The following is a 13,954-nucleotide window of genomic DNA, read 5'->3' on the forward strand; positions in this document are numbered from 1 at the left end:
TTTAAAACTATTTTAATAAAACTAATTCTTGGGAAGCAAATTACAAATGATGCCAAATATACAACTATGAAATTTATAGAAGCAAGAATTTACCAATGAAGTATTTGTCATATAAGACTTGGAGTCCAGTGAGAGAAACAAAAACTACTTTGAGATGTTAAAGAACAGTGTATGTAATGCATAGAATTACACAGCTCATGAAGGAGCTTAGCAGAGGTCATTTAAACTATCTACAAATTAGCAGGAGTAGGAAATCACTCTAATCTCTTCCTTGGAAGGACAAATGAAGGAAAGGGTGTATCTGAAGCCAGACTGACTTGCTGCATGCAGTTGGAGCTATGACAGATTGATGGATAAAATATAAAGCCATCAAAGAGATCAGTTGCCCTGTTCTCTTTATTTTCTTTTAACATTTATTTTTATTTATATACGTATATAAGAACAGAGGTGCAGACCAGAGATGATTGGGGGTTGAGAGGATTCACAGGATGTATAGTGGGGAGCAGAACAGGCAGGTCTATGGAAATCCACTGCTGAGGGGAGCAGCAAGCAAGACAGGAGAGGTCTGCTGCAACATGTGGGTCATCTCCTTGGCTGGGGATTGAACTCGTGCTGCAGATAGCTTCATAGTGCTGAGAGTTAACCCCTTGCACTACCCGGGAGGCCCTGACTTGCTCTCTTTAGAAACAGCACATAGGCAGAAAACTTTGACTTTTCCCTCTGTCCATCCCTTAACTGCCCCCCCATTCCCATTTGCATTTAACTCAAGGAGGAAAGAATTAATTCTTCCTTAAGTTTCTCATAAATTTAGTTAATATTGATAGATTTGGCCATTAGCATCTTTACAGCTTTAAAAATGATTTTTATTAAGGTAACAATAGTTTATAGCATTGCAAATGGTTTAGAATCATTCCCTTCATGCCCACTCCCACACACTCATAGTCCTCTGTTGCAGACCATTGTGCTACCTCTCCACTTTGCTCTTGTGCACCTCTGGTCACCTGATTTCTCAGATTCTAGGGTTTGTTAATGGCTTGACTTTATCTGACTTTTTTTTTTTTTTCTCACTCTTCCACATTTACCTGACACCACCAAGCACTAGTCTTTCTCCTTCTGACAAATTTTGTTTAGCATAGCACTCTTCATTTCCATCGTTTACCTTCTTCATAGCTGAGTAGTATTCTATATGTGTGTCTGTATTTTACATCTCCCTAATCCATACATCTGTCTTTGGGCATTTAGGTTTCCATAGCTTGGCTATTGTAAATAGTACCTTCATCAACATTGGATTGGCTATATCACTTCAAATTATTGTTTTTGCATTCTTCACTAAATACCTGAGAGCAGAAATGCTGGGTCATATGGTAGACCTATCTTTAATATTTTCAGGAACTGGGTGGGACCTCCCTGGTAGCCTAGGGGTTAAGTCTCAGCTGACAGGTCCTCACTCCAGGGAGAAAGGGAGGTCTTCGTATTTCCGCCCTTCTATACCTTACCATGTGTGTCTCTTCCTTTTGCTGATCCTGATTTGAGTCATTTTGGCTATAAATATTATAATAATAATTATACCACTTTCCTAAGTTTTGTGAGTCCTTCTAGTGATTTATACGTGAGTGATTAATAGGAAACCCTGGATTTGTAGCCAGATGGTGAGAAGTGCAGCTGGCCTAGGAACCTCTGAGCCAGCAACTGGTTTCGTAAATCAGAGCAGTCTTTTTGGAGCTTGTGCTCTCAGCCTGTGGAGTCTGCACTATCTCCTGCCTTTTAGTGTCAAAGGCATTGAAGCTACCCTAATAGTCTCCGTTATCCCACCTTATGCACTGTAAACCTGTTATCAAACACAAGCTTAGGGTGTCAAGCTTATTATTCCTTTGTCAAATCAGAGGCATTAGTTCAATAGTGCATAACCTTGTATTTGATTACTTTCACTGCTAGTTTAGAAAACAGATCCTTACTAGGTAATAAAATCAGTCAAGGTAAGCTTCATTTCTACTTAGCACTAAGTACTCTTGTCTTTGCCAGTTTAGTAAGCTGTCCAAGACTGCACAATTACCAGACATACTCTAATCGACTAAGAGGGTATAGTCAGAATCAGTTAGAGGCTTTTGAGGATGGATTTACATTCTACAACATGTAGGTATAATTTAATTCTCTTGATCAGATGCTATTAGAAAGCTGAAAGACTTAGCTGAAATTCCCTGTAATACTCATAGTATTATTTTAAATAGAAATTTCTCAGTTAAATGGATGAATAGATTAAATGCTGGCTGATAGGAATTTTAAAAATAGAATTAACCTTAGTTTGTGAAAAAAAGAAAAAAACAGTTTATGAATTTTATTAACCTTTGAATTTAAATGAAGTCTATTTGTATATATTTGACAATACAGTTAATAATTGCCGACATAAATATTACATTTAAAACAATCTTCTTGATCTCTTTTTAGGTCTACTTTTTACTAAAAGTACAAATATATTAAAAATCTGAAAGTACAGGGTGTGATCAGTTTGACTGTATGTGCCTTTTTACTCTTTCATTGATTACTTATTAGCTAGGTTAGAGGAGAGACTGTAATTAATGAGCTAATATAGAAACTTCACATTAGGTCTCTATAGATGTCATATGATGGTGTGTAAATCAAGTGTTGAGCATCTCTGAAGACTATGTGCATAGAAGATTTGAGGAATAAGATAAGTATATATATTAAAAGGACAATAGGGGCCTCGCTGGTGGTGCAGATTAAAGTCTCAGCACTATAGAGCTATTATGCTATTGCCAGTCGCTGTAGCATGAGTTTGATCCCCCCCCTAGTTGCTGACCCACATGGCGCGGCAGACCTCTCCTGTTTCGCCCGCTGCTCCCCTCAGCAGTGTATTTCAGTCAGTCTGCCTGTTCTGTTCCCCACTCTGTCTCAGGAGCAGGGTTCTACTCTGGTGGCGGCCTGAAGGCAGGCCGTGCCTTCTCCTCCACCTCACAGCTGAACTGGAGGACAGGAGGTTCAGATGACAGGAACTATCCAGAACTAGATTAAACTCAACAAATTGCAGGCACAATTGCCCCTGAGCAGGAAAAGAACTGCACTCAGAAAGAAGTTAGTTCAGAAAACAGGTAGAGCAGATGATAACAAAAGCAGCAATTCTTTTTTAAAGATGCTGGGGGTAAATAATCTCTCTGGTCTTGAAGAGGTGAATATGCTCACTCACCAGGGAACAGTGATCTACTTAAACTTAAAATTACAAAACATTGCATTTTGTGATAAAAATTACCGAACATTTTAAGATACTTATTACTATAAAAACAACTTTTTAAAAAATGTGTTACCTTGGTCTCTTTGTTATATATCAATATTCAAGGTCACATCTACTTCAGCAACAAAAGACAATCCATGTTTTCATCCCTGTTTATGAATTTTATTTTTAATTAATATTTTATTGGCTATTTATTATCTAACTGAATCCTTTCTCAGTTGATCACTATAGCGCCTATTGCAAAAGTAGGTGAATGAAGTTGAAAGAACAAAAAGCAAATCATATGCATCAATGTCATTGTTCCATAGTGCCAGGCAGAGCTGTGTCTTTGAATACCTAGAGCAAAGTAAAGCAAGGGTATTATTCAGGAGATTACTGAAAAAGGATTAGTGGTAAAATTAGGTGGAATTTAGTGTCTCTCTGACTGCTTGATTACTCAGTACTCTTGCTGCCTGAATGACAAAGATAACCTTGTCTCTGTGAGTTGCTCAGAGTTCTGTTGCTTTTTAGCCAATAGTAAAGTAACAGAATATATTATGAGATTTCCTTATCAGCAGAAGAAAAATCATCAGAGGAAAACGTGACTTGTTAAGTCAGAGTTAGCATTGTCAGCATGTTTTCAGAAATAATTAGTTATCAGGTGTATAACTTCAATTCCAAAGTCCGATAAATAGCAGCTATTTTAATAGGACTTCCCTCAATATCAACATCTGGAAATACTTTCTAATGTTGTGTTTTTTTTTCCCTCTTGGAAATTGTCTATAGAGAAATACCTTTTGTTCAATGAGATAGTGGCAGGTTCCTCACCTGGTAGGAAAGGGCCAGTCAGGGACAGAACACAAGGGTCTTGCTGTCATAATGATTAAATCAGAAGAACTCAGACTTTCTTTACTGTGGTAATTGGTATCAATCATGAAGATAATTGAAATAAGTGAGTCAGTCTATTAAATACACAGTACTCAGTATAGAGAAAGTCTACCAAGTAAAGGAATAATGAATTCCTTAGTCTTGGTGAAAATTAAATATGAAATATGGAATTTATGTTTGTAAAGAAAGGGATTTTTTGAATGTATTTTCCTATTTTTCTTTTTCTTTCTTTTTTTAAAATTTATTTATTCATGCATACAAGAACCGGGCACTGGCCAGATGCGCGGGAGGGTGAGAGGATTCACTGGAGACAGAGCGGGGAACAGAACAGGCAGACTGACTGAAATACACTGCTGAGGGGAGCAGCGGGCGAGATAGGAGAGGTCTGCCGTACCATGTGGGTATCTCCGCGGCCAGCCAAGATTGAACCCATGCTGCAGAGGCTGCAGATTGCTTCACAGCACTGTGCTCAACTGCCTGCACCACCAGAGAGACCCTTTCCTATTTTTCTATGGTAGAAAATCCTCTTATATATCTCAAATTATATATATATATATATATATATATATATATATTTGGTTTATAATTCCTTGCACACCCTCCATTATTATTAAATGTATTTATATAGCACTATGCATGCAAAAATATCTCTGAGAATTACTTTAAAACTTTCACTGTTGTAACTTTTGTTTTAAAACTGTTGGACTTGGGCCTCCCCTGTGGCGCAGCGTTTGAGCGCTGGGTTGTGAAGCTGCCCGCAGCCTCTGCAGCGCCGGTTTGATCCCTGGCTGCTCCCCGGCCACCAGAGGAGGGTCCCACATGGCACGCAGACCTCTCTTGCAGCCCGCTGCTCCCCTCAGCAGTGTACTTCGGTCCTTCTGCCTGCTCTGCTCCCCGCTCTGGCTCTGGTGAATTCTCTCACCCTCCCGCGCTTCTGACTCTACTCAGTGCTTGTATAAATAAATAAATTAATTTAAAAAAAATACTAAAAAAAAAAAAAAAAAAACTGTTGGACTCTACAGTCATTTCTCTGATTTTTTTAAATTCACAAATTTGTACATTCACCTTGAATTGTATTTCTAAACTTTTTTTTTTTAATAGAGGCATGTTTTTATTTATTTATTTGTTTTTTGTTTATACATGCACTGGGTACAGTCAGAAGCGCGGGAGGGTGAGAGAACCCACCAGAGCCAGAGCGGGGAGCAGAGCAGGCAGAAGGACCGAAGTACACTGCTGAGGGGAGCAGCGGGCGGCAGGAGAGGTCTGCGCGCCATGTGGGACCCTCCTCTGGTGGCCGGGGAGCAGCCGGGGATCGAACCGGTGCTGCAGAGGCTGCGGGCAGCTTCGCAACCCAGCGCTCAAACGCTGCGCCACCGGGGAGGCCCTTGAATTGTATTTCTATGTTAAAAAAAATCAAAGATCAAATTCTTTTCTTAATTTTTTAATTTTTATTATTTTTCCTTATTTTTTATTTTAACATTTATCATTTTTTACATTTTTTAGACAATATTTGCTTCTCCCCACCCCCTCAGATTGAGTCCCCATAGAGTTTCCTTCCCCAGTGCACCCGTGCACCATCACCTCAGTCCCCTGTGCTCCTCCCTCCCTCCCTCTGATCCCTCTCCCTCCTCCACCCCTGCAGGATGTCTCTGGTTTATAATTGTCTGTTTTTGCTTTGTTGTGTTTTGTACTGTTATTTTTTTTTACACTGATGTCTTATTTGGCTCCCCTATATTCCTGATATAAGTGAAACCATCCGATATTTTTCTTTTTTCTTCTGGCTTATTTCACTGAGCATATTTCCTTCTAGCTCCATCCATGTTGCTGTGAATGGCATGAGTGTATCTTTTTTGATTGCTGAGTAATATTCCATTGTGTATATATGTCACGTCTTCTTAATCCAGTCATCTATTTTTGGGCATTTGGATTGTTTCCAGGTTTTACCTATTGTAAATAGTACTGCAATAAACACCGGGGTACAGGTGGTCTTTTGAATCACTGTTTTTGTGTCCTTTGGGTAGATCCCTAAGAGTGGAATTGCCGGATCATATGGTAGCTCCATGTTTAGTAGACTGAGAAACCTCCAGACAGCTTTCCATAGTGGCTGGACCAGTTTGCACTCCCACTAGCAATGTGGGAGAGTTCCTTTTTCACCACTTCCTCACCAACATTTGTTGTTGCTTATTTTTTTGATATGTGCATTCTCACTGGTGTAAGGTGGTATCTCAGTGTGGTTTTGATTTGCATTTCCCTGATGATAAGGGTTGTGGAACATGTTTTCATGTGTCTGTTGGCCATTTGCATTTCCTCTTTGGAGAAATGTCTTATGAGTTCTTCTGTCCATTTCTTTACTGGATTGTTTTATTTATTTATTTATTTTTTTGTTGTTGAGCCATGTGAGTTCTTTGTATATCTTTGTGATCAGTCCCTTATCAGTTGAATGGAGTACAAAGATTTTTTTCCCAATCAGTGGGGTGCCTCTCTGTTTTGGTTAATGTCTCTTTGGCTGTACAGAAGCTTTTCAGTTATTCATCTTGTATTTGTGTAGCTTTTTCTTTTGTTTTTCTTAGCTCATTATGTTTTCTCTTCTAAATTCCTTTGAATGTTGACTGTATTGCTCAGTTATTTTAGAGCATTTCACCCTGCAGTAGAGAATTCTTGTCCAAATATTCTTTATACAGAGAAGTGAGATCTAAGTATTGGGTGATTGGAATGGCACAGGCACCAATCAGTCAAAAAGGTTTCTTAACCAATGAAAATGGACTGTCCCAGAATGTAGTAATGATCTATCAGTGTTGTTTATGGTGTTTCGTGTTTTTTTTTTTTTTTTGTCCTTCTACTTAATAATTCAAGAAACCTTTGTTTACTTCTGCTTTTCTCCAAAGACCTATTTCAAGGCTTATAGATCTGTGTATCTTAGATTACATCATTCTGGTTTACTCTTCAAAAGTTTGCATGACATTTTTTTCAAATATACTTCCTTTTATTATTAAAGGGTATTCAGTATGTATGTATGTGTGTGTGTGTGTGTGTGTATACTCCTTTATTCATTCTCTGTAATTATTTTTCCAAATTCATTGTTACAATACTAGATGTTTTGTATCCTTTTGTCCCTTATGTTTTCAGCATACCTGTTCTACATTTTACCCCACTGTTCATAGAAAGAAGTTGCAGTTTCTATGCTGATCTTAATCTCTTTTGCCTCTTTTCTTAGTTGTACCACGTAACACATTTTATCACATCCATTCACCCCTCATTTCTTCCCTGAGTTCTTGTATACATGTCTTGAATTTTACGCTATTTAAATGAATTCTTCAATTTTAAAATAATATGTTTGTATCATAACTTTTAAGTGCTTTATGGCTACACTTCTTGCAAAATGATCTTCAACATCAGTGTCATAGGATGGGTCATTTCTCTTTACTTTTTAAATCTTGCCCATCATATACTTGATTTTGTGTGCCTTCCTTTTGATCCACTCATACGTTCTGAAGAAGACATTTTCTAGAAGGCAAGCTATTGATAGCTATTTTGTTTGAGGGAAGGAAGACTTACATCTACAATGGCAAGAATTCTCTCTCATTCAGTGAAGTGTCTTGTATTTTGTGTATTGAATGTGTGTGTGTGTGTGTGTGTGTGCACGCGCAAGAGAGAGACAGAGACAGAGAGAGACAGAGAGAGAGGGGTGAGAAAAGGAGGATCGTGAGACTGTTTCACCTTCCTTTTCTTTTCTTTTGTATGGATTCTAGAAGGCTGAAAGATTTGGCTTTCAAATCTCCCTCTAGGCTACAGATGGTCACATATATAGCTCTTTCTATGCAAACTAGGAAGACCTTTCTGAAGAAGCGTATTCTCCATGTTTAAAAGAAACCAGTCCTCATTTCACTCATTCTTTTTTTTTCTGTCTGCACTATGAATGTTGTTCTTGGAGCTGCATTGCCACCATGAGGCCACAGAGGAAAAATAAGTCAAACGGTATATATTTTAGAGGAAAGATAGGACTTGGAGTCATTAATAATGTGCTGAAACTCTCTGAAATACCCACTTCTACATTTTTTCTATGCGAACAAAAATAATCCCCCTCTGTATTGGTGACCGGTGGCTTCTCTGTAACTTAAATTGATTATGTCTTGTTTTTTTCTAGGGGCAACTGCCTTTTCAACTCTAAATAAATTTCCTAGTCCCAAAATTAACCAGTTAGCTTGGACTGTTGATCTCCTCTTGTGTTCTACCAGGCACACGGGCCTGTTCCTGGCCACAGTCTTTTCTCTCTCTCTGCACAGAGTCCTGGAGAGTGTTTCTCCCATCTGTTCCTTTATTACATTCCCTCAATAAAGAACTCATTGCAGTGTCATTTCTGGTAGGTTCTTTCATCCTCTTTGCTGCCTTTATACTGTGTGCCTGTGTGTGTGTGTTCCCATAATATTTTATTGTTCTGCAGTCTTTGTTTTCAGCTGTATTTCTACCTAGTGTCTTTCTTCTAGGCCTGGTGGGTTTCCTTTAGCATTCCACAGCTGCCTACTGGGAAAAAAAGTCTACAAATGACTTCTTCTAGCTTTCCATGTACAAAAGGTCTTCCCCTTGATATTGTTGTTGGTTTATCTTCACTGAGTATAGATGTCTTGATGTATGGAGTTATTTTTCTTTCAGTAGTGTTCCCTACTCTTGAATTATTTTTATTGCTTAGATGAACATGATTTTGATGAGCTTCTTATATCTGTGCTTTTATAGGGTTCATCTTGTTTGAAATGATTTTGACCATTATTTCATCAAATGTTTTTTCCGATGCTGCACTGTTAGAAATTCCAGTTACATACATGTAAGGTGTTTTATGTGCCATTGTGAACTATGCTCTTTTTCTCTTTACCTTCCATGATTCTTTTTAAATCTCTATTCTTATTTTGGATAGTCTCTCTAAGAATATCTTCAAGTCTTTTAGTTCATGAAGTCTAATGAGAGATACTTTTCTCTGCATTTTTGAAACTAAATGTCCCTTTTCCTAATTGATTTTTGCTAGCTCAAACCAAGGTAATACTATATGACGAGGAAATAAGAACTACTAACATTGGAAAAAGAAAAGTAATTTCCTTTTCTGTTTCCTGTCATTTTGTGGCATATGTGTGTTTCTATAAATGATGACGTTGTATAACAAAAATTCAATTGAGTCCAAACGTAATAAATAGGAATAACAGGAAATAGTTACTTATAAAAAAATAAAATCATGTTGACACCCTATAACAAATTGTAAATGTAACAGAAAAACAAAAATTCAGTGTCTAGCATAACCCTATAGCACATAAAATATAGGGAAGCACCTAGGTCTAAAATAAAGAAAAATGGTTTAAAAAATGCTTAATATGTGTAGTACTACATTATAATACATATGGTATTACATACATACAATATTAAAAACAGTATATACATATTATGTGTATGCCATATACATTAATAAACATATTTTTCATAAATTTATGTATGAATTGTACTTATACATATATTTATAATATATGTATTTATCTATTATATTTATAATATATATTAACTAGTTGAAGAAAATAGAGACAATGTTCAAATACTGGCAAAGCAGTAAGTACTGTATCTCTACCCAAAAACATAGTTTGTATAGAACAAAAGTTGAGGATATTTTTAAAAAAATAATAATATTTTATATAATTCTTACATCATTTTTCATTTTTGCACAATGTATGCATTTTCATTTTGGTTATATTCCCCATACAATTGCAACCCCCCTTTATTTTGACCCTAGTCCTTCCTCTCCCTGGCACACCCCCCCCTGTAGTGTGTCTCTGGTTTATAGTTGCTTGTTGATTTTGATTTTTACTTTGTATTAATTAGTCTTTTTTCCTGGTCCCCTATTTAGGTTTTCTAAATTCCTGCTATGATTGAGACCATCTGGTATTTTTCTTTTTCTTTCTGATTTATTTCGCTGAGCATGATCCCTTCTAGCTCCATCCATGTTGCTGCAAACTGCATGTGTTTATCTTTTTTGTTTGCTGAGTAATATTCCATGGTACATATGCACCATATCTTCTTGGTCCAGTCATCTATTTTTGGGCATTTGGGTTCTTTCCATAGCTTAGCTATTGTAAACAGTGCTGCTATAAACATAGGATTGTAGGTGCCCTTTGGAATGAATGTTTCTATATCATTTGGGTAAGTACCTAGAAGTGGAATTGTTAGATCATTTGGAAGCTCTATCTTTAATAGGTCAAGAATCTCCACACAGCTCTCCAAAGTGGTTGAGGATATTTAGATACTATTTTTGTATATATAAATGTCGCCTACTTTAGGATGCTTCCTGGCTTACAGGTTTCTGCTAAGATGGCATTTATTTTTCAAAAATCAAAATTTAGTGGGCCTCCCCGGTGGCGCAGTAGTTGAGCGCTGGGCTGCGAAGCTGCCTGAAGCCTCTGCAGCACTGGTTCGATCCCTGGCCACCTGCAAGGGTTCCACATGGGGCACAGACCTCTCTTGCCGCCCGCTGCTCCCCTCACCACTGTACTTCGTCACTCTGCCTGTTCTACTCTCTGCTCTGGCTCTGGTGAATTCTCTCACCTTCCCATGCCTCTGACTGTACTCAGTGCTTGTATAAATAAATAAATCTTAAAAAAAATCAAAATTTAGTATGTCTGAGATGGGAAGGCCTCTCAGGCCTACATTTTACAGACAATGGGTCCTGCCATTCATAAGTCAAACTCTGAGTCCAGTAATTCACATTCAAATCAGGTTAGGTTTATCATTCATTAATCAATAGAAATTAGTTTAGTTTGACCAGTATAAGAGTTCAGAAAAATAAATGAATTTCAAAAAAATTAATCCGGATTTTGGAAACAATGAGCTATTGTCTTCAGAAATAGATGTTCTAGAGATTCTTGGCAACTGTCAGCTAGTCAGGTTCATGTCTCTAAGCTTCCTCCTCATCAGTGAAACTGTGTTTGGAAGACAAAGACAACTGACATACGCATGTCTTAGTATGTTGTCTGGCATGTAATGAATGTATCCCAATTAGTGATAATATTGTAAATGATTACTTGTAATTCAGACTTAGGATTCCAGCACTTTCTACAGTTTTTTTCTACTTGGTAGATTATGTTTTTATTTCCTCAGTGTGCTTTCACTAGGTAGCAGTCATTATCATTATTTTTTTCATCTCTTATATAATCATTTCTCTCTGAATTTGTTCCAGAAGTATTGAATTGAACTTCAACTGTGTATATGAAATTATACCAGAGTCTGGCATCAAAATGTGATTATCATATATTCTCTGTCAATCTTGTGAATGGGACAAATCCAAAAAATATTAAAAATGAAGACTTGATCAATGACTCTCTTCAGAGCTGCCCATTCACATTTTTCTTACTCACACATACTTCAAATTGTATTATCTACTAGTTGTATTAATTTTTAGAAGGAAGCTTATGATGCACACCTCAAGAATTTAAATAATAGAGAATTTAGAGACTTCCTTTGATGAAAAACTACACAGGATAAATGTAAAGTGAGATCAAACACTTGCTTGCTCTTAACTATACAGCATGGTTCAAAATCAAAAACAATGCCCAATCAGTCTAGATAATATTTACTGAGAAACTGTTTTTTCATAATCATCCTTACGACTAGTGTTCATATACTAGCAACATACACAAAATAAAACAAAATGCCATAGTCAAAAAATTATAAGTTGTCTGGACTCCTAACAAAATTTATGTAGGACTTCTATATAGAATACTTTATAACAGCATTAAGTCAAATTAAGAAAGAGACAAGCAATTGAAAGAGCAGCTGTGTCCACAAAGGGGGTGCATACAGGGAGTGAAGGCAAGTCCAAGGATAAAACCCTCATGTGGGCCAATGTTCAGAAACCATGGGAAAGAAGCAAAACCTCACGTGAGAAGGAAAGGTCAACAAAGTAGGAATAAAATCTATTTAAGGACATAAATAATTTGATAAATATATGTAGAGGGGGTGGATTTCACTTGAAACCTTTAAGGAAATAGCTGAAGGTATGCTAAAATCTTTTTTGAATAACGTATAAATATACTGACTATGGACAAGAAACCTTGATTTTTTTTTAGAGAATAGCTAAACTGAGTGTAATACCTAGATCAAACCCCAAGTTTATTGTACAAATAAATAGTATTTTAATTGGGAATACACTAGCACCATTTGTTAACAGAAGCCACAGTAAACACATAGATTATTTTACAATTTTATTATTATTATTATTATTATTTTCAAAGATTTATTTATTTATTTATACAAACACTGGTTACAGTCAGAAGCACGGAAGGGTGAGAGAATTCACCAGAGCCAGAGTGGGGAACAGAACAGGCAGACTGACGAAATAAATTGCTGAGGGGAGCAGCGGGCGCAGCAGGAGAGATCTGTGTGCCATATGGGACCCTGTCTGGCTGCCAGGGATCGAACCGGCGCTGCAGAGGCTGCGGGCAGCTTCACAGTCCAGCACTCAACCACTATGCCACCAGGGGAGGTCCACAAATTTATTATTTTTTATTTAAGTAAAGTGTTATAACAGTGTATAAGTTTGGGTGAGCATTATTAAAGACCCAAGTCTGTATATAGACTACATTAAACTTACTCTCAAAGTTCAATCCTGTCCTTTAAGAATAATACTGAGCATCAGTGATGGCTTGCAGATGAACACAGGTGAAAGTGGGTTCCAAAACGGAAGAGTCCCCACGACATGACATGTCTGTTTGATAGTATAGAACATATCTTTCACATGGTCTGTGATATAGATTTGAATAAAATTCAGTTGTTCATCATTCCCTTTTTTATATTTCATAAATACTGAACTTTTGAAAACAATTTATGGAAAAGAAAATTTTTATGTTCAGCAAATATGATATTGCCTGGATATAAACCAATGAAATATAACTGCTACTGGGATACATAACACAGCCATAAATTTAATATATTCTATTTTATTAGAATTCCCAAGTCTGTGACAAAAGCAGTTCATAGCTCACTGTGGGATGAGTGTTTCTCAGAAACAGGAAGCCTCCGCTGTGCACAACTGATCTCTGGGACACAATGTCCCATAGATGCGTCATCCATCAGCTAGGAAAGCCATAGAATCCTATCCGAAGTATTGTTTTCTGTTTTTTGTTATTCTCCCTAGATCCTTTGAATGGCTCTCCCTAAGTTTGGAGAAGAGTTTGCTGGTAACTAAATGTCAGAGCACTGACTCAGGAGCTGCTAGATGATAGTGGATGCAGCAGGGTAAGCAATTTTCAGCAGGTCCCGGACCCTCCCCCATCTCCAGGGAAGGGAGAGGAGCTGGACATCTAAGGATTGATTGTGCCTACTTCAGGTCAACTCCACACAGATCTCCAAAGGAAGAGGGTCAGGCAGTTTCAGTCGGTGAATGTGCTGAGATGCAGAAAAGACGTGTGTGTGTTGTGTTGTGAGGGGGGGGCATTGAAGTTCGCTGCCCCTTCCTGCAGGCTTCATCCTAGGCTTCTCTTCCATCTGGATCTGTATTCTTCACCATGCCCTTTCATAAAGTAGTAAATACAAGTGCTTCCCAGAGTTCTGTGAGTCACTGAGCAAATTCATCAAACCCTAGATGAGTGCACTTATCGCCTCATTTATAGCTAATTCAGCAGAAACTGTGGTTAACCTGGGGACCTACTGCCTTGTGATTGGCATGCACAGTGAGGTGGGAGCAGCCTCGTGGGACTGAGTGCTTAACCTGTGAGATCTGGCACTTGCTGCTGGTTGTTAGTGTCAGAACTGAGTTGAATTGTAAGACTCCCAGCTCTTGTCAATGGGTTATTGGTATGTGAGGGAAAATCC

The 13,954-nt window shown here is 37.6% G+C and overlaps 1 protein-coding gene across 6 annotated transcripts in view; it reads left to right on the forward strand.

Annotated features, from left to right (window-relative positions):
- Positions 1–13,954, forward strand: part of LOC119243609 (uncharacterized) — a 782,255-nt gene that overhangs the window by 680,606 nt on the left and 87,695 nt on the right. For all 6 annotated transcript variants that reach the window (XR_008551531.1, XR_008551536.1, XR_008551535.1 and 3 more), the window contains one exon: positions 13,278–13,378. The gene's annotated coding sequence lies outside the window, so the exon portion shown is untranslated. The remainder of the gene's footprint in view (positions 1–13,277; positions 13,379–13,954) is intronic.

Source organism: Talpa occidentalis, unplaced genomic scaffold, assembly GCF_014898055.3.
Source record: "Talpa occidentalis isolate TD23 unplaced genomic scaffold, MPIMG_talOcc4v2.1 talOcc4.13, whole genome shotgun sequence".
NCBI lineage: Eukaryota > Metazoa > Chordata > Mammalia > Eulipotyphla > Talpidae > Talpa > Talpa occidentalis.